The following is a 26,421-nucleotide window of genomic DNA, read 5'->3' on the forward strand; positions in this document are numbered from 1 at the left end:
GGAGAGAAGGCAAACACAATTCTTTAAATCTGCTCATATTAAACTCTGCTCCTTGCTCCACACTCGCCAACTTACAGTCTCTGGCATTCAAAAGCAACCCTGCTTTATATATTATTTTTACCACCTTTTTCCTCCCCAATTTTGATCTTGTTACATCGCTGCAACTCCCCAACGGGCTCAGGATGTGTCCTCCGAAACATTACCTGCCAAACCGCGCTTCTTAACACCCGCCCTCTTAACCCGAAAGCCAGCCGCACCAATGTGTCGGATGAAACACCATTCACCTGATGACTGAGGTCAGCCTGCAGGCGCCCGGCCCACCACACGGAGCTGCTAGAGCGCGATGAGTCAAGTAAAGCCTCCCCGGGCAAACCCTCTCCTAAACCGGATGATGCTGGGCCAATTGTGAGCCGCCCTATGGTACTCCCGATCACGGCCTGTTGTGATACAACCCGGGATCAAACTCTGGTCTGTAGTGATGCCTCTAACACCGCAATGGAGTGCCTTAGACCGCTGATCCACTCGGGAAGCCCCTATACCAAAAGATCTTTCAATTAATAATCATATTGATGATGGAGTCAGTGAATGAATGCCTGCAGCAAACATTACACGGTCTGACAAGCTGCATAACAAATGAGTCCTTTTGAATGACTTAATATATTTTGCCAAAAAAAGTAGCTGTTTTAAAGCGAATTCCCTGCAATTCTACACATTTTGCCATTGCTTATGACGTGTTCATATGTTATCGGTGTGGCCCCCTACCCCCAAAAAAGAATAATCCAGTAATCTGGCCTCAAATGTGATAGCACAACAAGACTGAATGATAATCTTGAAAGTTTGTTTTTCCTTACAACCATCATCTGAAGGTAAGTCTTGCTGAATGAATGTTATACACAGCCAATGTAAGCTTGTTTTGGCCATCACAACCATCAAAAGGGGACGGGAAATGCTTTGATATTGTCTGTGGCTGTCACAGAGGCCTTGAGTGGTTAGTCTATTAGAGAGTGTTTTTGAAGTGCTATCAAAATATTTACTTGCCGACTGCAACGTAATCAAGTGACTTCTCTCGCCTGAAGACATTTTAAAAATGCAATCAATAATTCAACGACAACTTACAGTTTCTGAAGACTCTGGTACTTATAGAATATGTCACCGTTCAATATCCGAAGTCGGTTCCTTTGCAGGGACCTATGGGATGTGATTAGTTCATAAGGTCGACCAGATAAATAAAAAACAACAAACACAACATTGTGCCACCAAACAATACTGTGTGAATTTAAAACAAGTAAAAACCTTTTCATTTTAATTACTAGGTTCTCGGCTCATTGTCTGTTTGAGGTTGGAACTAATCACATTTCTATGTGACCACATTGTGTGTATTCGGGAAAATCTTCCAATTACATTTGAAATAGAATTGGTGATGGAACATATCATTATTCCAAACAGAAGGAGCATCTTTCTTTATATTGTGACAGAGAATGCATAATTTTGCCATTTTAGTCATTATCTAAGCTCATTCCACCTCGATTACCACGGTTACCTGAGGTTATGGAGATAAGCTTTGAATTAGTGAAGAAAGTATTTTAATTGAAAGTTAGCAATGAAAGACGAGCCAATTGGAGAAAGAGGAGGCAGCAATGATAAGCAATTAACACAATTAAATGACCCCGTCTGCAAATTGGGCTTTCGAGGTTTACCCATCGATCAAATTAATAGTCAAGTGGAACTGGATGTCCGCAATGGGCAAAGATGATAAATCTAGGGCCCAAATGTTCCATTATCTAAACAATGTGTGGACAATATGACAGTGAGACAAAATATTGTGAGGCCAAGAAAGGGTCGAGCGCTACGTGATCATTTATAGTCATTGTCATTATTTTGCATAATGTATGGATGGAAATGATAATGTATATTATATATCCTACTGTTTAGAAATTACTTTTGTCATAATGATTTCCTTTTGTTCAAGTTTTTCCTCACATTACAGTCGGCTTCAGTAGAGGTTCATGCCTCTTTTTTACTCTTCCAATTGAGAAAGTTGTTCCAGTACGGAAGAGAACAGCCCTAAGACTTAAACCAACCTTCAAAAGCAAACCTCCATCGAGACACTCATTAGGTAAGTGCGAGAGACACACTTTGTTTAAGTCGTTTTTCTCTTTCAATTCATAGGAGAAACAGGAAAAAGTATCTGCACACTTCCAGTCAGATGCAAATGTATGTATTCGAAATGTGTGCGGCAACTCACATCATGGTGACGTTAACGGACACGGCTGGGACATGGTGAAACTGGGCACCGTCACAGTCCAGCTCCAGATCTCTGCACTGACACAGCTCTGGAACAGCCACCAGCACTGGATGAGGAAGAGAGACAGTGGGAAGGAAGATATCAATGACTGACGCAGATCCACGTAGGAGCTGGACAAAAAAAAATAGCAATGAAAATGAATGTCAACAAGGTCTTTGGACAACACTGTTGTTGTAGAACTAGCTTTACTTAAGATTACACGGAGACATAGGAGAGTGTCAGGGACCAACCTCAATCACTGCATATGTACAGTAGCGCCACACTTGACGGATGTGACTGCTTTGCAGTTTTGCTTTCTTCCCTGTCTCAGCACAATGTCCTTGCAAAGGCTCCAGGTACCCTCTGCTTCGCAAACACGTTGCCGCCCGCTTGACAACGTCTTTGCCCGTTACGACACCGAAAGTTACCATTTCGTTAGCACGAGTGGAGACATTTCAAGATGTGAAATGAGGTTACTGCACAATCTCAACACTGTTACACACGGCCACAGAGAATTTAATTGAAGCAGCAATCTATTGAATTGGGGCCTCATGCCAGAGGAAAAGACAATTATTTTTTTCAAATTCAATAAGTCCAGGTTCCGACAGGAAATGTGTAAAAGGATAATAGCATTCAGTAAAGTGGGTATCAGAAATAATTCCTTTATGCTGTATCTGAGGGGATTTATAATCAGGCATAAAGGAAATGATAAGACTCCATGGAAATACTAAAATATCAATGGTATTCAAAGTTCTGTAGTGTTGATTTCCATTTTCCTTGCAAGTTAATTGATCATCGAGTACACTCATTGGGTCCTGACTAAAGGGGAAGAATGGAAATCAGCAATCTGGTTTTGAATATTGATGTTCTGATATTTGAGGACAAATTTGAATCGTGCTGATATTCAAAGAATTAAATATATGAAGAAATAATAATATTCTGTACATCTGACATCTAATGCAATGCATGTGTAATGACTAAATTGAATCCAAGATGTGTATTTGACCTAAAGTGTGAAATCCTATACTCGTCACTCATTTCAAGTGTTTTTGAAAGATGGGTAATTTGCGATTTGAATATCCTTGTCAGTGACCTCTGTTGTACTAAGAATAAAGTTACTAATGAATTGAAAACATCTGATTCTGCCAAGGAAAATTGAGAAAACATTGGATATAATCAAAGGATTATATGCACAAACTTGGAAGAAAAGAAACCTGTTTATTCAATAAGGAATTGTTTATTGCTTATTTGATACCATGTCAGTCGTGGTTTAATATGAAGTTGCGTTATTTAGAAACTCCAAATAGCGAAAGTTGCAACTCAATATTAGGAAGGTGTTCCCAATGTGTGGTATACTCAGTGTATATCAATAATGGACTAATGAAACAAATACAAAAATATTGTTTTGGGGCAGAGTTTTCCTTTAATGCCTCGGGGGAGGCAGCACAAATGGACTGTTCAAAACCACTCGATTTCCATCTGGTCTGTTTAATTCAGATCCACAAACTTGTGCTCTGACCTCTTTCTCCCCTCTCTCTCCAGATGAAATCTCGCGTCTTGTGACGGCCGGCCGCCCAACAACCTGCCCGCTTGACCCTATTCCCTCCTCTCTTCTCCAGACCATTTCCGGAGACCTTCTCCCTTACCTCACCTCGCTCATCAACTCATCCCTGACCGCTGGCTACGTCCCTTCTGTCTTCAAGAGAGCGAGAGTTGCACCCCTTCTGAAAAACCTACACTCGATCCCTCCGATGTCAACAACTACAGACCAGTATCCCTTCTTTCTCTTTCTCTCCAAACTCTCGAACGTGCCGTCCTTGGCCAGCTCTCCCGCTATCTCTCTCAGAATGACCTTCTTGATCCAAATCAGTCAGGTTTCAAGACTAGTCATTCAACTGAGACTGCTCTTCTCTGTATCACGGAGGCCCTCCGCACTGCTAAAGCTAACTCTATCTCCTCTGCTCTCATCCTTCTAGACCTATCGGCTGCCTTCGATACTGTGAACCATCAGATCCTCCTCTCCACCCTCTCCGAGTTGGGCATCTCCGGCGCGGCCCACGCTTGGATTGCGTCCTACCTGACAGGTCGCTCCTACCAGGTGGCGTGGCGAGAGTCTGTCTCCTCACCACGCGCTCTCACCACTGGCGTCCCCCAGGGCTCTGTTCTAGGCCCTCTCCTATTTCGCTATACACCAAGTCACTTGGCTCTGTCATAACCTCACATGGTCTCTCCTATCATTGCTATGCAGACGACACACAATTAATCTTCTCCTTTCCCCTTCTGATGACCAGGTGGCAAACATCTCTGCATGTCTGGCAGACATATCAGTGTGGATGACGGATCACCACCTCAAGCTGAACCTCGGCAAGACGGAGCTGCTCTTCCTCCCGGGAAGGACTGCCCATTCCATGATCTCGCCATCACGGTTGACAACTCCATTGTGTCCTCCTCCCAGAGCGCTAAGAACCTTGGCGTGATCCTGGACAACACCCTGTCGTTCTCAACTAACATCAAGGCGGTGGCCCGTTCTTGTAGGTTCATGCTCTACAACATCCGCAGAGTACGACCCTGCCTCACACAGGAAGCAGCGCAGGTCCTAATCCAGGCACTTGTCATCTCCCGTCTGGATTACTGCAACTCGCTGTTGGCTGGGCTCCCTGCCTGTGCCATTAAACCCCTACAACTCATCCAGAACGCCGCAGCCCGTCTGGTGTTCAACCTTCCCAAGTTCTCTCACGTCACCCCGCTCCTCCGCTCTCTCCACTGGCTTCCAGTTGAAGCTCGCATCCGCTACAAGACCATGGTGCTTGCCTACGGAGCTGTGAGGGGAACGGCACCTCAGTACCTCCAGGCTCTGATCAGGCCCTACACCCAAACAAGGGCACTGCGTTCATCCACCTCTGGCCTGCTCACCTCCCTACCACTGAGGAAGTACAGTTCCCGCGCAGCCCAGTCAAAACTGTTCGCTGCTCTGGCCCCCCAATGGTGGAACAAACTCCCTCACGACGCCAGGACAGCGGAGTCAATCTCCACCTTCCGGAGACACCTGAAACCCCACCTCTTTCAGGAATACCTAGGATAGGATAAAGTAATCCTTTTCACCCCCTTAAAAGATTTAGATGCACTATTGTAAAGTGGCTGTTCCACTGGATGTCTTAAGGTGAACGCACCAATTTGTAAGTCGCTCTGGATAAGAGCGTCTGCTAAATGACTTAAATGTAAATGTAAATGTAACTTAAAACATAGCTGCGAGCAGCAATGAACAGGCTGAACGAAGGACACAAGATCAGTTGGATAACAAAGCAAACACTCTGTTCCTATGTAATACTCTTCCTTTATGTGCAATCAGTGTTGAGTGGATATAATTGAGCATATTAGCGTATATGCTAATATGCATCTACTGCAGGGGTATTCAACCGGGGGTCCACATATTTTCCCTGCAATGTTTTTATGAATATTGCTAAATTACATACCCACAGTCGAAGAGAATCTTCTTTCTAATAATGTCAATTTTAATGATCAACTCCTAATATTGAGCCAAATATACTCACTGTAGTAGCTGACATACAGTGCATTGTCATGGCTGTGTGCTTAGGGCCAGTTGTATCCAATTGGTAGATAGTCTTGTCTCATTGCTGCAACTCCAATACGGACTCAGGAGAGGCGAAGGTCGAGAGCCGTGCGTCCCCCGAAACCCAACCAAGCCGCACTGCTTCTTGACACAATGCCCACTTAACCCGGAAGCCAGCCGCACCAATGTGTTTGAGGAAACACCGTACACCTGGCAACCGTGTCAGCATGCACTGCGCCCGGCACAGGAGTCGCTAGTGCGCGATAGGACAAGGATATCCCTGCCGGCCAAACCCTCCTCTCACCTGGACGATCCTGGGCCAATTGTGCACCACCCCATGGGTCTCCCGGTCACGACTGGCTGCGACAGAGCCTGGACTCGAACCCAGAATCTCTAGTGGCACAGCTAGCACTGCGATGCAGGGCCTTAGACCACTGCGCCACTTGGAAGGCCTGAAGTTGAACCTTCGCCCCAGTCTGAGGTCGTGAGCGCTCTGGAGGAGGTTTTCATCAAGAATCTCTCTGTACTTTGCTCCGTTAATCTTTCCCTCAATCAGGATTAGTCTCCCAGTCTCTGCCGCTGAAAAAGATCCCCACAGCATGATGCTGCTCCCACCACCATGGTGCCAGTTTTCTTGTAGATGTGATGCTTGGCATTCAGGCCAAAGAGTTCAATCTTGGTTTCATCACACCAAATAATCTTGTTTCTCATGGTCTGAGAGCCCTTTACTGTAGGTGTCGTTTGGCAAACTCCAAGCGGGCTATCATGTGCCTTTTAACTGATGAGTGGCTTCGTCTGGCCAGTCTACCATAAAGGCCTAATTCTTGGAGGGCTGCAGATATGGTTGTCCTTCTGGAAGGTTCTCCCATTTCCACAGAGGAACTCTGGAGCTCTGTCAGAGTGACCATCGGGTTCTTGGTCATCTCCCTGACCAAGACCCTTGTTCCGCAATTGCTCAGTTTGGCCGGGTGGCCAGCTCTAGGAAGAGTTTTAGTGGTTCCAAGCTTCTTCCATTTAAGAATGATGGAGTCCACTGTGTTCTTGTGGACCTTTCAATGCTGCAGAATTTTCCCGGACAATTCCTTCAATCTCATGGCTTGGTTTTTGCTATGCCATACACCATCAACTCTGGGACCTTATACGTATAAACAGGTGTGTGCCTTTCCAAATCATGTCCAATCAATTGAATTTACCACAGGTGGACTCCAATCAAGTTGTAGAAACATCTCAAGGATGAGCAATGGAAACAGGATGCACCTGAGCTGAATTTCAAGTCTCATAGCAAAGGGTCTGAATACTTACATTTCCAGTCAAAAGTTTGGACACACCTACTCATTCAAGGGGTTTTCATTATTTTTATTGTAGAATAATAGTGAACACAAACTATGAAATAAGGAACCACACATGCAGAGATCATCCGTTCACCTACTCTGCATCTCACAAAGACAGCGGTTGGAACCATAAATCTCAAATTTGGACCTATCAGACTAAAGGACAGATTTCCACCGATCTAATGTCCAATGGTCACGTTTCTTGGCCCAAACAAGTCTCTTCTTCTTATTGGTGTTCCCTAGTGGTGGTTTCTTTGCTGCAATTCAACCATGAAGGCCTGATTTCACACAGTCTCCCCTGAACAGTTGATGTACACTGTATTTGGGCTGCTAACTCTAATGAATTTATCCTCTGCAGCAGAGGTAACTTTGGGTCTTTCTTTCCTGTGGCGGTCCTCAGGAGAGCCAGTTTCATCATAGTGCTTGATGGTTTTTGCAACTGCACTTGAAGAAACTTTCAAAGTTCTTGAAATTTTCCGGATTGACTGACCTTCATGTCTTAAAGTAATGATAGAATGTTGTTTCTCTTTGCTTATTTGAGCTGTTCTTGCCATAATATGGACTTGGTCTTTACCAAATAGGGCTATCTTCTGTATACAACCCGAAAAATGTCACAACACAACTGATTGGCTCAAATGCGTTAAGAAAAATAAATTCCCCAAATGAACTTTTAACGTGGCACACCTGTTAATTAAAATGCATTCCAGGTGACTACCTCATGAAGCTGGTTGAGAGAATGCCAAGAGTGTGCAATGCTTTCATTGTGGCTACTTTGAAGAATCTCAAATATAAAATATATATAGATTTGTTTAACACTTTTTTGGTTACTACATTATTTCATATGTGTTATTTCCTAGTGTTGATGTCTTCACTATTATTATACAATGTATAAAATAGTAAAATAAAATAAAAGAAACCCTGGAATAAGTAGGTGTGTCCAAACATTTGACTGGTACTGTATGTAAGGTATTTCTGTTTTGTCATTTAAATAAATTAGCAAAATTTAAACAGTTTTTGCTTTGTCATTATGGGTATTGTCTGTAGATTGAGGGGATTTAAAAACACAAAAACATTTTAGTATAAGGCTGTAACATAACAAAAAAGTCAAGAGGTCTGAATACTTCCCGACTGCACTGTAGGCTTTGAAAAAGCACCCATGAATAGACAAGCACTGGCTTGGACATACATTTTTGCAACACCTGGCTAACCTTTGTTTAACCAGCTAATCAGCTGCTCTTAGTGAAAATGGAGTTCCCTTTCTATCTAATAGGCTATGTTAGTTTACACTTCCTCTTCCAATTCTAATGTGGGGAGGTCAAAATAACTATCCACCAAATCTATTCATTTTTCAAATCTAAACGTTAATGATAGCAAATGGACTGGGATTGTGTTTTTGGGTCCAATACTTTTGAAGAGTACCAATTGAGCATAAGCACGACCCACATCCAACACAGAGTGCTATATGCACATTTGATGAAAGGCCCAATACTCCAAGGCGATATTCACGTAATTCCCCTCGACCACGCCCACAAATTAGGGAAAAGAAACATTATTTCCTATTGAACCCCATTGTTAAAGAGCAAACTTTGTACATGTTTTGTAATAATATAATATTTACAGAGAAGCTGATGTTGTTCAATGTATAGTCGTGGCCAAAAGTTTTGAGAATTACACAAATATTAATTTTCACAAAGTCTGCTGACTCAGTTTGTATGATGGCAATTTGCATATACTCCAGAATGTTATGAAGAGTGATCGGTGAATTGCAATTAATTGCAAAGTCCCTCTTTGCCATGAAGATGAACTGAATCCCCAAAAAACATTTCCACTGCATTTCAGCCCTGCCAGAAAAGGACCAGCTGACATCATGTCAGTGATTCTATCATTAACACAGGTGTGTGTTGATGAGGACAAGACTGGAGATCACTCTGTCATGCTGATTGAGTTTGAATAACAGACTGGAAGCTTCAAAAGGAGGGTGGTGCTTGGAATCATTGTTCTTCCTCTGTCAACCATTGTTACCTGCAAGGAAACACATTCCGTCATCATTGCTTTGCACAAAAAGGGCTTCACAGGCAAGGATATCGCTGCCAGTAAGATTGCACCTAAATCAACCATTTATCGGATCTTCAAGAACTTCAAGGAGAGCGGTTCAATTGTTGGGAAGAAGGATTCAGGGCGCCCAAGGAAGTCCAGCAAGTGCCAGGACTGCTTTCCGATTGTTTGGGGCATCCGGAAAAAAGCTTGTCCGGAGAAGACTAGGTGAGAAGACTAGGAAGACTAGGTGAGCGCTACCATCACTCCTGTGTCATGCCAACAGTAAAGCATCCTGAGACCATTCATGTGTGGGGTTGCTTCTCAGCCAAGGGACTCACAATTTTTCCTAAGAACACAGCCATGAATAAAGAATGGTACCAACACATCTTCCGAGAGCAACCTCTAGGAACAGTTTGGTGACGAACAATACCATTTCCAGCATGATGGAGCACCTTGCCATAAGGAAAAAATGAAAACTAAGTGGCTCGGGGAACAAAATACTGATATTTTGGGTCCAAGGTCCAAGGAAACTCCCCAGACCTTAATCCCATTGAGAACTTTTGGTCAATCCTCAAGAGGTCAAACAAAAACCCAAAATTCTGACAAACTCCAAGCATTGATTATGCAAGAATGGGCTGCCATCAGTCAGGATGTGGTTCAGAAGTTAATTGACAGCGTGCCAGGGTGGATTGCAGAGGTCTTGAAAAAGAAGGGTCAACACTGCAAATATTGACTCTTTGCATCAACTTCATGTAATTGTCAATAAAACCCTTCGACACTTGTGAAATGCTTGTAATTATACTTCAGTATTTCATAGCAACATCTGACAAAAATATCTAAAGACACTGAAGCAAGCAAACTTTGTGGAAATTAATATTTGTGTCATTCTCAAAACTTTTGGCCACGACTGTACATGTAACCAGGTAAAAAATCCGGACACACAGGTTCTCAATGCTCCCACGAAAGGAAATAGAGCATGCAAGAAGAGCCCTGTGGCTTCAGTCTATTCGGCATGAGAGAGTGTGAAATGTGTCCAAGTAGGCTACAAGCAGCTATGTGTGTGGAAAACATTTAAATCACAGGTAAGACATTTAACTTGTTTAGTATAGTCTGTTTGTAACTCTACTCGCTACTTGAAGCTACTGTATATAGTCAGTTTTTTGTGTTGTTGGTCTTGGCTTGCTTAATGTTCCGGTCAGTAGCTAGCTAGCACTCATTCACGTGGCTGCCAGCACTGTCGTGAGAAGGGCCATGAGAGAATATTACAATATTACAATATTACGTTTTTCGAAGTAGTGAGAATGCTCAGGAGCAGGCAATGTTGAAAACTAATCTGTAGATGTGTACTTTTCGTAAATGTAGTTTTGTAACTGAACAAAAAAAACTAATATTGTTTGAAAAAGGTCAAGTATTTGATTTTGAGCCACAGGCAGGCAGGACGCGGCATTCTACAGTGCCTTCAGAAAGTATTCAAACCTCTCGACTTTTTCCACATTTTGGTGTTATAGTGTGAATTTAAAATTGATTAAATTTAGATTTTGTGTCACTGGACTACACACAATACCCCATAATGTGGAATTGATGTTTTTAGGAATTTTTACGATTTTAAGAAAATATGAAAAGCTGTCTTGAACTAATAAGTATTCAACCCCTTTGTTGTGGCAAACCTAAATAAGTTAATGAGTAAAAATGTTTTTAACAAGTCACAAGTTACATGGACTCACTCTGTGTGCAATAATATTGTTTAACATGATTTTTGAATAACTACCTCATCTCTGTACCCCACACATACAATTATCTGTAAGGTCCCTCAGTCGAGCAGTACATTTCAAACACAGAGTCAACCACAAAGGCCAGGGAGGTTTTCCGAAGCCTTGCAAAGAAGGGCACTTATTGGTAGATGGGTAAAAAAAAGAGCAGACATTGAATATCCCTTTGAGCATAGTGAAGTTTGTAATTACACTTCGGATGGTGTATCAATACACCCAGTCACTGCAAAGATACAGGCGTCCTTCCTAACTCATTTGCCGGAGAGGAAGGAAAACGCTCAGGGATTTCACCATGAGGCCACTGGTGACTTTAAAACAGTTTGAGTTTAATGTATGTGATAGGAGAGAATGGATCAACAACATTTTAGTTGCTCCACAATACTAACCTAAATTATTTAGTGAAAAGAAGGAAGCCTGTACAGAATAAAAATATTCCAAAACATACATCCTGTTTGCATTAAGGCATTAAGTAAAACTGAAAAAAAGCTGAATACAAAGCATTATGTTTGGAGCAAATCCAACACACGCCAAGTTCTAAATCATATTTTCAAGCCTGGTGGTGGCTGCATCATGTTATGGGTATGCTTGTCATCGGTAAGGACTAGGGACTATTTTAGGATAAAAATTAAATGGACTGGAGCTAAGCACATGCAAAAACCTGGTTCAGTCTGCAGTGGAAGACAAATTCACCTTTCAGTACAAACAATAACTTAAAACACAAGGCAAACTGTACAGTTGCTTACCAAGACGACATTGAATGTTCCCCATTGGCCGAGTTAGTTTTGTCTTAAATTTGCTTGAAAATCTATGGTAAGACTTGAAAATGGTTGTCTAGAAATGATCAACAAACAACTTGACAGAGCTTGAGTAATTTATTTTAAGTATAATGTGCAAATATTGTATAATCCAGGTGTGCTAACCAGAGCCAAACCCAGGAAGATTCACTGCCAAAGGTGATTCTAACATTGACTCAGTGGTGTGAATACTTATGTAAATTAGATATTTATCCATTTAATTTTCAATAGATTTGCAAACATTTCTAAAAACATATTTTCACTTTATCATTATAGAATATTATGTGTAGATGGGTGAGAGAAAAAAACTTTTTAATCCATTTTAAATTCAGGCTGTCACAACTGTTATGTTTGTTCCTTATATAATTTTAACTACTTTTAATGAACATATACTTCAGCTGGAAAACTCCATGTTTAGCCATGCAAGGCATTCTTTAACCAACTCCCGCACCCGCATAGCCTGCTGAGTAACGTAGTCTAAATGTTATTAACACATAACCACACATCTTCTTTTCTTAAAAAGAAAACTACTTTTCTATGTAACTACACATGTCACATCACATTTGTTTACTCAACCTGCATAACATGCCATTTTCAATTTCTTTCCCCCAATTTTTTTCCCTTAAAAATAAAATAGTTTTCCAACTAAATATAGTCTGTCCAACAATACTCTATTGTGGCTCTATTTCTATTCACATTAAGAAAACATTCGGTCCAGGTGCCCCTTTTTTGTATATATATATTTTTTAGCAATTCTCAATAAGCCTTTCAGGGGCTTTGACAGTCCTTTTTTGTCGTTCTGCTGAAGTGCTTCCTGAAACAGTTGGACAGTGGTCATTGTCAGTCAGTGTGTTCTTACTGAATTGTCCATTTCTAAAGGCATTTGACGCTTCAGCAGTATCCTCCCGATGATCCTCAGTCCCTTGAATGAATGACTGCAGCCTTAGATCCACTCTGTTTCGTCTAAATTGTGATCCATGCTCCATTTGGATCTCATAGGATCGCGGTGCAACTTCTCTCTGCACACACCCTTGCTGCATCCAGGTTCCTGTAGTGATGTCTCAGAGTCGTACACGATCTCCAGGTTTCAGTTCAGGTAAGTGTCTTGCACTTTTGTCGTGTCGCTGTTTTTGTTTGTCTTTCTGTTTTTCCTTTGCAAGTTTTACTTTGTGAGCACCTCTGGGTGTTAGCAAGTCCTCATGGATGGGTAGGTTGGTTCTGATGCGACGTCCCATCAACATTTGTGCAGGTGAAAGTCCGTTCTGCATCAGATTTTTTAGGAAATCCTCCTTTCCATCGTGTGCCTTTTTCATCAGACCTTTGACAATTTTGACTGAACTCTCTGCTAAGCCATTGGACCTTGGGTAGTTGGGGCTGGAGGTGCTGTGTCGGAATCCCCAGTCGTCAGCGAACGATCGGAATTCAGAACTTGAAAACTGCGGGCCAAGGTCCGAGTACAGTTCAGACGCAGCCCCATGTCTTGCAAAGACTGATTTCAGGTAGATGATTACAGCTTTGCTGGAGGTAGTTGGCAGTGTTGCTACTTCAGGGTAGTAGTAGTCGGTAACAACAATGTGACTTTTGCCATTGCAGTCAAAAAGGTCAACTCCAACTTTCTAGTAGGATCTGTTGGGTACTGGATGAGGCATTAGCTGCTTGCTGCTTTGTCCTATAGGTCAAACACAGTTCACATGAAGCAGTGGTCTGGCTGATTTCCTGGTTCATTCTTGGCCAGTACATTACTTCTCGTGCTCGTCGTTTGCATTTTTCCTCACCCATGTGGCCCTTGTGTATTTTCTGTAGCATTTCTTTGCGTAGTGTCATGGGAATGACAATCTTGTTGCCTTTGAACACTATGTCACCCACAACGGTGAGCTCTGCTCTGCATATCCAGTAATCCTGTATTCTCCTTGGACAGTTGTTTTTCTGTGCAGGCCATCCTATCAGTGTCGTTTCTTTCAACTCTGTCATTGTTTGGTCAGTTGTGGCCTCTCTTTTGATCTGCTCCATTTTCTCAGAAGACACAGGAAGTGATGCTACGATCATGTCAATGTAGGCCTGAATCTCAGTGTTTTTCTGTGTGTCGAAGCTCTCCTTCTTGTCAACTGCTCGAGAAAGAGTGTCGGCGGCGAACATGAACTTTCCTGGGGTATAGATCATCTTCACATCATACTTTTGCAGTCTGATCAACATTCTCTGGATTCTCATTGGACAATCATTCAGTGGCTTAGACATGATTGACACCAATGGTTTGTGGTCGGTTTCTACTTCGAAGTCTCGTCCATAGACGTATTGGTGAAACCTTTCGCAAGCATATGTGCTTGCCAGTAGTTCTTTCTCTATTTGTGCATACCTTGTCTCTGCGCCTGTCAAGGCTCTGGACACATAAGCGACGGGTTGCCATGTGTCGTCATGCTGTTGCAGAAGAACTGCTCCCAGGCCAAACTGTGAGGCGTCTGCAGAAATCCTTGTCCTTTTCTCTGGATCATAGAACCTGAGCACTGGCTCTTCTGTGATTGTCCTCTTTAGGTTTTTGAAGCTGTTTTCCTGTTCATGGGACCATTCCCATTCATTTTTCTGTTCCAGAAGACATCTGAGTGGAGCGGACTGTGCTGACAGTTGAGAGGTAGGAACTTTGCAAGGTAGGTGATCATGCCCATGAAGCGTCTCACATCGTCCTTGTTCTTCGGGCGCTCCATGTTGTTGATGGCTGATGTTTTCCTCTGGTCTGGTTTGACTCCGTCCTCTGAAAGTACATCTCCCAGGAAGGTAAGTGTTTTCACACCAAACTCGCATTTGTCCTTGTTTAGTTTTAGGTTGACTTTCCGTGTCAGGTCCAGCACTTGTCTCACTCTCGCCTCGTGTTCTTCTTTTGTGGACCCCCAGACGATGATGTCATCCATCATAGTCTCCACTCCTGGAATGTGCTCGAAGATCATGTGGATTGTCTTGTGGTAGACCTCTGGCGCTGAGAGAATCCCATATGGTAGACGAAGAAATCTGTACCTGCCCTCAGGTGTGTTGAATGTGCATAGCCTTGAGCTTGCATCGTCTAGCTTCATTTGCCAGAATCCTGATGAGGCATCAAGCTTACTGAACCACTTTGCTCCAGCAAACTGCGACATTATCTCTTCTCTGGTTGGCAACTTGAAATGCTCTCTCTTGATTGCTTTGTTGAGATCTCTCGGGTCTAGACATCCTGAGATCGCCGTTCTTTTTCACCACAATAACCAGTGAGCTTACCCAGTCTGTAGGTTCATCCATTTTTGTGATGACATCCATCTTTTCCATGCGTCCGAGTTTCTCTTTGAGCTTTTTCCTCAGTGCAAATGGAACTTTTCTGCATGCATGCACAACTGGAGTCATTTTGTCATCAGTACATATTTTGTGTTCTCCTGGTAAACATCCAAGACCCTCAAACACATCCTTCTACTCAGTATTGATTCTTGTTAATTTTCATTCTGTGATGTCACTACATACACTCTTTTCAACAAATTGAGCTTTTCACATGCAATATTCCTAGAATAGGCTGTACACTCTTTTCCACAATCAGCAGCTGTGCTTTGAACTGTTTTCCTTTATGAAGTAAAGTTACGATGCAGCTTCCTTTGACTGGTATGTTCTCCCCAGTATAACCAGTAACCTTCATTTTCACCGGGTGTATTTTGCTCTTCACCTTCAGTGTTTTGTAGTCATCCAGCGATAACAGGTTTACCTGTGCTCCAGTATCAAGCTTGAATGGTATTACAGTTTCATTCACAGCCAATGGCACAATCCATTCAGCATTTACTGCATTGCATATTTCCACAGAATCAACAAAGAATTCTTCCATCTCCTCGACTGTGTGAACCTTTTTCTTTGTAGCCTCAGCTTTGCAGCATTTTGAGAAATTATTATTTTTTCCCACAGTTGTTACATGATTTGCCATATGCAGGGCATTTTTTTGGCTTGTGGATGAATCCACATTTTACACATGTAGTGTTTTGATTTCTCTCTTTTGCTTGTTTTTGTTTTGTAAGGCGTTGTGTGTATTGCTCCTCTCTTTTTATTGCATACACTGACGTCTCATCCCTGCACAGCTCTTTAGCTTGTGCTCTGGTGGTTTCAGCTGCTCGACACATATTCACTGCTTTATCCAAAGTTAAATCTTGCTCACGCAGCAATCTCTCCTTGAGTCCATTATCAAGTATGCCACAGACTATCCTGTCTTTCACTAGTGAGTCTTTCAGATTTTCAAATTCACACGTTTTGCTCAGTGTGTTCAGCTCAGTCAAATACTGGTCAAAACTGACTCCTTGTTTCTGATCATGAGAAAAACTTGTATCTCTCAAACGTGACGTTCTGGCTTGGTACAAAGTACTCCTCAAATTTTGCCATTAGCACAGTCAATGTCAAGTTTGCCTCGTCTTGATGAAAGCTATTGTAAATGTCCAATGCATCCTCTCCAATAACATGCAGAAAAATGGAAGCTTTCAATTTGTCATCAGCTCCCCCAGCACCACTGGCTGCTAGGTAGATATTGAATCTCTGCTTGAAACGTTTCCAATTGTCAGCTAAATTGCCTGTTAACTGCATAGGAGTAGGAGGACTAAGCCTATCCATGATGGAGAACAGGAACAGTGTCAATTTCTCTTACTTCAGTATGTTTGCTCATCAACAGATTACAATGCAGCCTCGCTCTTGCTGCTGTCACTCTCGCTGCTTGCGGCTCGTTGTCCTCGCTCTTGCAAGCTAGCATCTTCGACTACTCACGTCACTTGACTTGTGGTAGAATGTTCCATTTTCGTTGTGGAAATTTGCAGCGTTACTCCTTTCTTTTCTCTCTCTCATCATAGCGACTACCAATCTGATACCATGTTATGTTTGTTCCTTATATAATGACAAACAGGGGCGTAGGTTTAACTACTTTTAATGAACATATACTTCAGCTAGAAAACTCCATGTTTAGCCATAAATTGCATTCTTTAACCAACTCCCGCGTCCGCATAGCCTGCTGGGTAACGTAGTCTAAATGCTATTAACACATAACAACACAACAACAAAATGTGGAATAAGTCAAGGGGTATGAATACTTTCTGAAGGCACTGTATCTAATACCGACTGGGACTATATAAATGTGATACAGGAAGCAGCGCAGGTCCTAATCCAGGCACTTGTCATCTCCCGTCTGGATTACTGCAACTCGCTGTTGGCTGGGCTCCCTGCCTGTGCCATTAAACCCCTACAACTCATCCAGAACGCCGCAGCCCGTCTGGTGTTCAACCTTCCCAAGTTCTCTCACATCACCCCGCTCCTCCGCTCTCTCCACTGGCTTCCAGTTGAAGCTCGCATCCGCTACAAGACCATGGTGCTTGCCTACGGAGCTGTGAGGGGAACGGCACCTCAGTACCTCCAGGCTCTGATCAGGCCCTACACCCAAACAAGGGCACTGCGTTCATCCACCTCTGGCCTGCTCGCCTCCCTACCACTGAGGAAGTACAGTTCCCGCGCAGCCCAGTCAAAACTGTTCGCTGCTCTGGCCCCCCAATGGTGGAACAAACTCCCTCACGACGCCAGGACAGCGGAGTCAATCACCACCTTCCGGAGACACCTGAAACCCCACCTCTTTCAGGAATACCTAGGATAGGATAAATCCTTCTCACCCCCCTTAAAAGATTTAGATGCACTATTGTAAAGTGGCTGTTCCACTGGATGTCTTAAGGTGAACGCACCAATTTGTAAGTCGCTCTGGATAAGAGCGTCTGCTAAATGACTTAAATGTAATGTAAATGTAATACTCTTATTGTCCATTAGATTCCATGGTTGCCATGGTGCCTTTATGGCAGCCTAGGCTTATTCTGCCCTACAAAGGGAAAATGCAGCACTGCATAATTTTCTTTTAAGCAAAATCTGACTTCAAAGTCTTTTTCTGTCTAGGCAGACAGCACTTTCTGATACTTCATGATATATTCTTATCACCTGGCTTGTTCTAGTGTCAGGAATACCACATTAATCAGATAATATACCTGGCCATTAGAACAGATTAAATATTTTTAACCAAATTAGTAGTTACTGCGTTTTGCCTTTGTAGGGCAGTATTGCTCTGCTATTTTAGTTACAATTTAGTGATGTTTTTAACATTTTCATTTAAAAATTCATTTTTTTCTTGAATAACCTTTTGTTTTTGAGTAGCTAATCAAGTACTGATCATTTTAATGTAGTAATTATGAACCTCAATCTTAAAATCAGTTAAGCAATTGGACTTTCCTGCCATCAACAAAGTATATATTTTTTGTTTTATGTTTAATACCTGCATTGAAGTGTCTCACCTACTATCTCCTGAGGACTACAAAGTACAGAACTGTGTCTTTATTATTTGAGTACATGGCTTTTAGAATGAAGACTCCCAGTTCTCTCACTGTGATACTTATCTTTCGCCTTTCCTAAAAAAGTCTCTTGTAACAGAGTTTTCTGAGCTGATCACCTCTGTGTCCTTCCCTCTCCAATGCTGTAATCCTAGGTGATTTTGTTCACATTGATTCAACAAAATGCTCCTCTGCTACTGACTTCCTGAACGTGTTTGACTGGTACAGCATGTCAATGTCCCCACACACAATCCCCACCCCACAATGTTGGGGTTCGTTCCTTGTTCCTCGTCAATTATTGGCTCATTGGTGAAATTAGCATTCAGACAATATCTTTAATTAAATCAATCAATTAAATCAATCATCAATCAACCTTTATTAATGCAATTGCAGACAGAAGTTGACAACAGGAACATGTTTCCGTGTAAGTTCTGAAAATAGTCAAGGGTCCAAGTTATTTTATTAATCCCAAAGCCTAGCCTTAGTGATGTCAATGCCTACATCATTACCTTCTACTCATGAGACCAATCCCATCCATACACACAAATACAAACAATAGTTTCAGTGTTATCTAAAGGCTCAGCAGTAAATGTCCACTCCCATACAGTGGAATGTCTGACTATAGTCTCCTTTCTCTTTCACTCCCCTGCAGGGTTCTTTCGTCACAGACACCCTGTATTGACTGCCATAATTCACACATCCCTCAGACCATTTCTTTATAAGAAGAAGAGACTAGAAAATAATTGTGGAACAATATTAAACCTTATAATGAATATATATATATATTGTTCATCTGTAGTCTAGGACCCTATAAATTTAAAGAGGGAGGGGTCTTATAACTCTCCCCCTTCTATTAATACAACATAAGCATAATCAATTATTATAATACAGCAACATTTGATACAGCCCCTACCATGGCCCCAAGGTGAACCCAACAGTTATACAACTAAACCTCATCACTGGAGAAGTCCTAGATGTACATGAGCTAGGTGTATCTGACCAAAGGGCCGTGGCGATGTCTGTGAGTACTCCTTCACTTCAGCTTCGCCCTAAGCACAATATTAAATTCAGAAACATCAAGTCCCTTGACACATCCCTCTTCCAGGAGACTGTTCACTCTGCCCTACAGGCTGACTGACTGCCTTGACTCCACCCCTGATGAAATGGTCTACCTATATAATAGCACTCAAAGCAACAGCCTTGCCCCTGAAAAAACATGTAAAGTATCCTTCCAACGGTCCTCCCCATGGTTCCCAGAGGATCTGCGCAGCATGAAGACCCACAGCCTCAGTTTAGAGCATCTGTTGAGAAGTACTGGCCTTACTGTCCACCTACTGGCCTATAATGACCACCAAGCATGCTATTTCCTGTGTGGCTCAGTTGGTTGAGCATCGCGCTTGCAACGACAGGATTGTGGGTTTGATTCCCACAGGGGATCAGTACGAATATGTATGCACTCACTACTATAAGTTGCTCTGGATAAGGGTGTCTGCTAAATGAGAAAACATGTAATGTATTTCAAATCACTAAAAGAAGACCGCTCTGCCATTAAAGACTATGACCGAGGAAATCCCAGGACCTTGTTTTCTACCATCAGTCGCCTCCTCCACCCTACAGACGCCCTCCCAGAACAACTACCGAACAATGCAACTGATTTGCTAAGTTCTTCAAGGCTAAAATCAAAGCAATTCAACAAAACATTGTATCCCCCAACCCCACGCTGGCTCATAACCCACGGCTTCACTTGCACCTCAGTGCTTACAAGCTTTATCAGGCTCTCCCATCTGGCTTTACACTCATGTTCAGTACTGAGACAGCCCTGGTGAAGGTTGTAAATGAAATGCTCAATGCTGCAGATACAGGATCCTCCACCATCTTGATTATTCTGGACCTCGGTGCTTTGACACAATAGATCACACCATTCTACTGCAGCGCATCAGAGAGCACACTGCCATTTGTGGGACTGCACTTAACTGGTTCACCTCCTACCTCTCTAACCGCAAGCAGTACATCACCCTAGGTGAGGCAAAATCAGAGGAGTCCACCTTAACCTGCAGTGTCCCACAAGGGGTCGGTGTGTGGTTTTCTTCTCAGGAATTCAGCCTTCTCTGTATTGTCTCTCCAACCCCCAATCTGTCGCACCTTTGAGAAGCAGAGGCTATGTTGCCTTTTGATTGGAGGTTAACTTTACAGGAATGCTATTGGTCAACAAATCAGACGTTTGTATCCAAACAACTCAGATGTTATAAAGGGTCTTAGATTCATTGTCTCTTTCTCTTCTGTTCCTGACCTGCACTGGTGAGATACCTACACTCTCTCCCTCTCCCATGAGCTATGGGCCATGGTGCAAGCCATGGTTTCTTTCTCTTCCTCTCTATGATCAAGTTTACAAAAATGCCATGTAAGGCTTGTCAATGCTTTGTAACTTAAGCTTCATGCTTTGTATGTGAATCCATACATTTTATAAAGTAATTAAATGCACTTGTAGTTAGAATTCCCTTCCCAGACATGTCTTTGCCTATTATTGGCCCCCCAATGGTGGAACAAACTCCCTCACGACGCCAGGACAGCGGAGTCAATCACCACCTTCCGGAGACACCTGAAACCCCACCTCTTTAAGGAATACCTAGGATAGGATAAAGTAATCCTTCTCACCCCCCTTAAAAGACCTAGATGCACTATTGTAAAGTGGCTGTTCCACTGGATGTCATAAGGTGAAAGCACCAATTTGTAAGTCGCTCTGGATAAGAGCGTCTGCTAAATGACTTAAATGTAAATGTAATTGTAACAACTATAGTCTCTTGCATATTGCTAAATCATACCTCATTTAATAGACTTTGTTAACATTAATTGCATAGTCTTATTACGAGTCGCATGTGAGGTGTATATAATATGCATATATGATAATTATTACCCCACAAACATGGACACATCATCCCCCTCTCCTCAGCCATCACTAATTTGGGTATGAAATTTGACCCCACACTCTATTTCAATGCCCACAGTAGTCACGTCTGTAAAACGTCATTCTTTCACTTGAAGAACATCTCCCGCCTAAATCTCTCACCACATCTGACGCAGAAAGGCTAAGCCATGCATTCATTTTCTCCAGAATTATGGGAACACAGTACTTGGGGGCCTGCCTTCAAATTCAATTCATAAACTACAGCTCATCCAAAACAGTGCCTCTTGGATTCTGACACAAACTAAAAAGTCTACTCATATCACCCCTCTCCTTGCTGTTCTCCATTGGCTACCTGTTCCTCAAATAATTGACTATAAAATGATCCTCCTTGTCTACAAAGCCCTAAATGGCGTCAGCCCTGCCTACCTGTCAGACCTACTCTCCCCCTATGAACTTCCATGCACCCTCCGTTCAAGCCACGCAAAACTGCTCCATGCCCACAGGACCAGGCTCCGAATAACGGGGGGCCGTGCCTTTTCCTCCCACGCCCATGGAACTAATTTCCTGATAAACTCAGGGCTATTCAGGTTGCTATTAAAACTGACCTTAAGACAAATCTCTATCGGCTGGCCTACCTTTTATGGCCTTCCTCCTAGACTACCAAGATGACATTGAATGTTCCCGAGTGGCCGAGTTTGTTGTGTCTTAAATCGGCTTTTAAATCTATGGGAAAACTTAAATAGCTGTCTACCAATGATCAACAACCAACTTGACAGAGCTCGAAGAATTTAAAAAATAATAAGGTGTAAATATTGGGGCTGCAGGTAGCCTAGTGGTTAGAGCGTTGGGCCAGTAACCGAAAGGTTGCAAGATCAAATCCCCGACCTGACAAAGTAAAAAACAATCTGTCGTTCTGCCCCTGAACAAGGCAGTTAACCCACTGTTCCTAGGCTGTCATTATAAATAATAATTTGTTCTTAACTGACTTGCCTAGTTAAATAAGTGTAAAAAATTAAAACATTATTGTACAATCCAGATCTCTCTTAGAGACTTACCCAGAAAGACATAAAGCTGTAATTGCTGTCAAAAGTTGATTCTAACATTCGGAAAGTATTCAGATCCTTTTACTTTTCCCACATTTTGTTAGCCTTATTCTAAAATGGACTCAAGCTCAGGTGCATCCTGTTTCTTTCCATTTTTTTTTATTTCACCTTTATATAACCATGTAGGCCAGTTGAGAACAAGTTCTCATTTACAACTACGACCTGGCCAAGATAAAGCAAAACAGTGCGACACAAACAACAGAGTTACAAATTGGATAAACAGACGTACAGTCTATAAGGCAATAGAAAAATCTATATACAGTGTGTGAAAATGTAGTAAGATTAAGGAGGTAAGGCGATAAATAGGCCATAGTGGCGAAATAATTACAATTTAGCGTTAACACTGGAGTGATAGATGTGCAGATGATGATGTGCAAGTAGAGATACTGGGGTGCAAAAGAGCAACAAAAAGATATATATATATCTGGGGATGAGGTAGTTGGGTTGGCTATTTACAGATGGGCTGTGTACAGGTGTAGTGAAAGGTAATCTGCTCTGACAGCTGATGCTTATAGTTAGTGAGGGAGATATAAGTCTCCAGCTTCAGTGACTTTCGCAATTCGTTACAGTCATTGGCAGCAGAGAACTGGAAGGAAAGGCTTTGGGGATGACCAGTGAAATATACCTGCTGGAGTGCGTGCTACGGGTGGGTGTTGCTATGGTGACCGGTGAGCTGAGATAAGGTGGGGCTTTACCTAGCAAAAACTTATAGATAACCTGGAGCCAGTGAGTTTGGCAACGGATATGTAGCAAGGGCCAGCCAACGAGAGCATACAGGTCGCAGTGGTGGGTAGTATATGGGGCCTTAGTGACAAAACGGATGGCACTGTGATAGACTACATCCAATTTGCTGAGTAGAGTGTTGGAGGCTATTTTGTAAATGACATCGCCGAAGTCAGGATCAGTAGGATAGTCAGTTTTAGAGGGTATGTTTGGCAGCATGAGTGAAGGAGGCTTTGTTGCGAAATAGGAAGCAGATTCTAGACATCATTTTGGATTGGAGATGCTTAATGTCCTTCCAGACTCACATTAACCAGTGTCTAACCAGACACCTAGATAATTGTAGTTGTCCACATTTTCTAAGTCAAAACTGTCCAGAGTAGTAATGCTAGTCGGGCGGGCGGGTGTGCGGGCAGCGATCGGTTGAAGAGCATGCATTTAGTTTTACTACCATTTAAGAACATTTGGAGGCCATGGAAAGAGTGTTGTATGGCATTGAAGCTAGTTTGGAGGTTTGTATTTTTACATGGACCATTCTTAAGATGATTCTGCAACTTAATTGGAGTCCACCTGTGGTAAGTTCAATTAATTGGGCATGATTTGGAAAGGCACACGCCTATATAAGGTCCAAAAGTTGATTGTGCATGTCAGACCAATAACCAAGCTATGAGAGGATTGTGTCGGGGCACAGATCTGGGAAAGGATACAATTTCTGCAGCATTGAAGGTCCCCAAGAACACAGTGGCCTCCATAATTCTTAAATTGATTAAAAAAAAATGTATTTCACCTTTATTTAACCAGGTAGGCAAGTTGAGAACAAGTTCTCATTTACAATTGCGACCTGGCCAAGATAAAGCAAAGCAGTTCGACAGATACAACGACACAGAGTTACACATGGAGTAAGACGAACATACAGTCAATAATACAGTATAAACAAGTCTATATACAATGTGAGCAAATGAGGTGAGAAGGGAGGTAAAGGCAAAAAAGGCCATGGTGGCAAAGTAAATACAATATAGCAAGTAAAACACTGGAATGGTAGTTTTGCAATGGAAGAATGTGCAAAGTAGAAATAAAAAATAATGGGGTGCAAAGGAGCTAAATAAATAAATAAATTAAATACAGTTGGGAAATAGGTAGTTGTTTGGGCTAAATTATAGGTGGGCTATGTACAGGTGCAGTAATCTGTAAGATGCTCGGACAGTTGGTGCTTAAAGCTAGTGAGGGAGATAAGTGTTTCCAGTTTCAGAGATTTTTGTAGTTTGTTCCAGTCATTGGCAGCAGAGAACTGGAAGGAGAGGCGTCAAAGAAAGAATTGGTTTTGGGGGTGACTAGAGAGATATACCTGCTGGAGCGTTAGCTACAGGTGGGAGATGCTATGGTGACCAGCGAGCTGAGATAAGGGGGGACTTTACCTAGCAGGGTCTTGTAGATGACATGGAGCCAGTGGGTTTGGTGACGAGTATGAAGCGAGGGCCAGCCAACGAGAGCGTACAGGTCGCAATGGTGGGTAGTATATGGGGCTTTGGTGACAAAACGGATTGCACTGTGATAGACTGCATCCTATTTGTTGAGTAGGGTATTGGAGGCTATTTTGTAAATGACATCGCCAAAGTCGAGGATTGGTAGGATGGTCAGTTTTACAAGGGTATGTTTGGCAGCATGAGTGAAGGATGCTTTGTTGCGAAATAGGAAGCCAATTCTAGATTTAACTTTGGATTGGAGATGTTTGATATGGGTCTGGAAGGAGAGTTTACAGTCTAACCAGACACCTAAGTATTTGTAGTTGTCCACGTATTCTAAGTCAGAGCCGTCCAGAGTAGTGATGTTGGACAGGCGGGTAGGTGCAGGTAGTGATCGGTTGAAGAGCATGCATTTAGTTTTACTTTTATTTAAGAGCAATTGGAGGCCACGGAAGGAGAGTTGTATGGCATTGAAGCTTAGAATAAGTTAGGAACCACCAACATTCTTCCTAGAGCTGGCCGCCTGGCCAAATTGAGCAATCAGGGGAGAAGGGCCTTGGTCAGGGAGGTGACCAAGATCCCGATGGTTATTCTGACAGAGCTCCAGAGTTCCTCCGTAGAGATGGGAGAACCGTCCAAAAGGAAAACCATCTCTGCAGCACTCCACCAATCAGGCCTTTACGGTAGAGTGGCCAGACGGAAGTCACTCCTCAGTAAAATGCACATGACAGCCCACTTGGAGTTTGCCAAAAGACACCTAAAGGACTCTCAGACCATGAGAAGCAAGATTCTCTGGTCTGATGAAACCATGATTGAACTCTTTGACCTGAATGCCATGCGTGATGTCGGGAGGAAACGTACCATCATCCCTACGGTTACGCATGGTGGTGGCAGCATCATGTTGTGGGGATGTTTTTCAGAAGCAGGGACTGGAGACTAGTCAAGATCATGTGAAAGATGAACGGAGCAAAGTACATCGAGATCCTTGATGAAAACCTGCTTCAGAGCGCTCAGGACCTCCGACTGGGGCGAATATTCACCTTCCAAAAGGACAACAACCCTAAGCACACAGCCAAGTCAACGCAGGACTGGCTTCGGGACAAGTCTCTGAATGTCCTTGAGTGGCCCGGCCAGAGCCCAGACTTGAAACTGATTGAACATTTCTGGAGAGACATAAAAATAGTTGTGCTGCAACGCTTCCCGTCCAACTTCACAGAGCTTAAGTGGAACGGCAGAGAAGAATGGGGGAAATTCCCAAATACAGGTGTGCCAAGCTTGTAGCGTCATACCCAAGAAGACTCAAGGCTGTAATCGTTGCCGAAGGTGCTTCAACAAAGTTCTGAGTAAAAGGTCTGAATACTTATGTAAATGTCATAATATTATTTTTTTGTATACATTTGCTACAATTTCATTATGTGGTATTGTGTGTTGATTGACGAGGGAAAAATATGATTTAATACATTTTAGAATAAGGCTGTTGTCATGATCCCTACGGAACTGTCCCCTAAATCCCACTGATTAGTATTTGTATATATGTGTCCTTTATTTTCCATTGGGCTGTCCATTATTGTTACTATGTTTGTTGGTGCGTGTGAGTACCTGTGTTTTGGCTTTTGTGCCATTGTGGATTGCGCGTAGGTATTGTGTGTAGATGGGTGCGAAAAGCAATCAATTTCACCAATTTTGAATTCAGGTTGTAACAAATCAAAATGTTGAATAAGTCAAGGGGTATGAATATTTTCTGAAGGCACTGTATTTGCTTGGTGTATTTCTCTCAAGAAGACTTGAAGAAATGTTCCCCTATACTGCTTGTGAGTAGCGAAGTTATAGAACTGCCAAAAAGGATGGATAAAAAAAAAAATTCAAAGCACTGATCCAGTAGGCAGAATGGTTGTCGTTCTGCACTAATGCACTTGCTTATTGGTTCTTTGAAAACATTTACCTGTAATAAGCATAATAGTTATTGGAGAAAAGGGAGACAGTACATTTATGAAATTTCATATCCAGTACTTACAACATTTATCAGACTTGGTCCCGATGTCGATGTTGGGCATCCCAAAATACTTGTCAAAAAGATGGGGCCATCCATTGTTATCTCCT

At 42.5% G+C, this 26,421-nt stretch overlaps 1 long non-coding RNA gene across 1 annotated transcript; it reads right to left on the reverse strand.

Annotated features, from left to right (window-relative positions):
- Positions 1-1,113: 1,113 nt before the first annotated feature.
- Positions 1,114-26,421, reverse strand: LOC135571807 (uncharacterized). The gene is made up of 3 exons (XR_010463969.1): positions 26,336-26,421; positions 2,246-2,351; positions 1,114-1,188 (listed from the first exon to the last, which is right to left on the reverse strand). It is a non-coding gene; the product is annotated as an uncharacterized LOC135571807 (long non-coding RNA).

This window comes from Oncorhynchus nerka, linkage group LG5 (genome assembly GCF_034236695.1).
Source record: "Oncorhynchus nerka isolate Pitt River linkage group LG5, Oner_Uvic_2.0, whole genome shotgun sequence".
NCBI lineage: Eukaryota > Metazoa > Chordata > Actinopteri > Salmoniformes > Salmonidae > Oncorhynchus > Oncorhynchus nerka.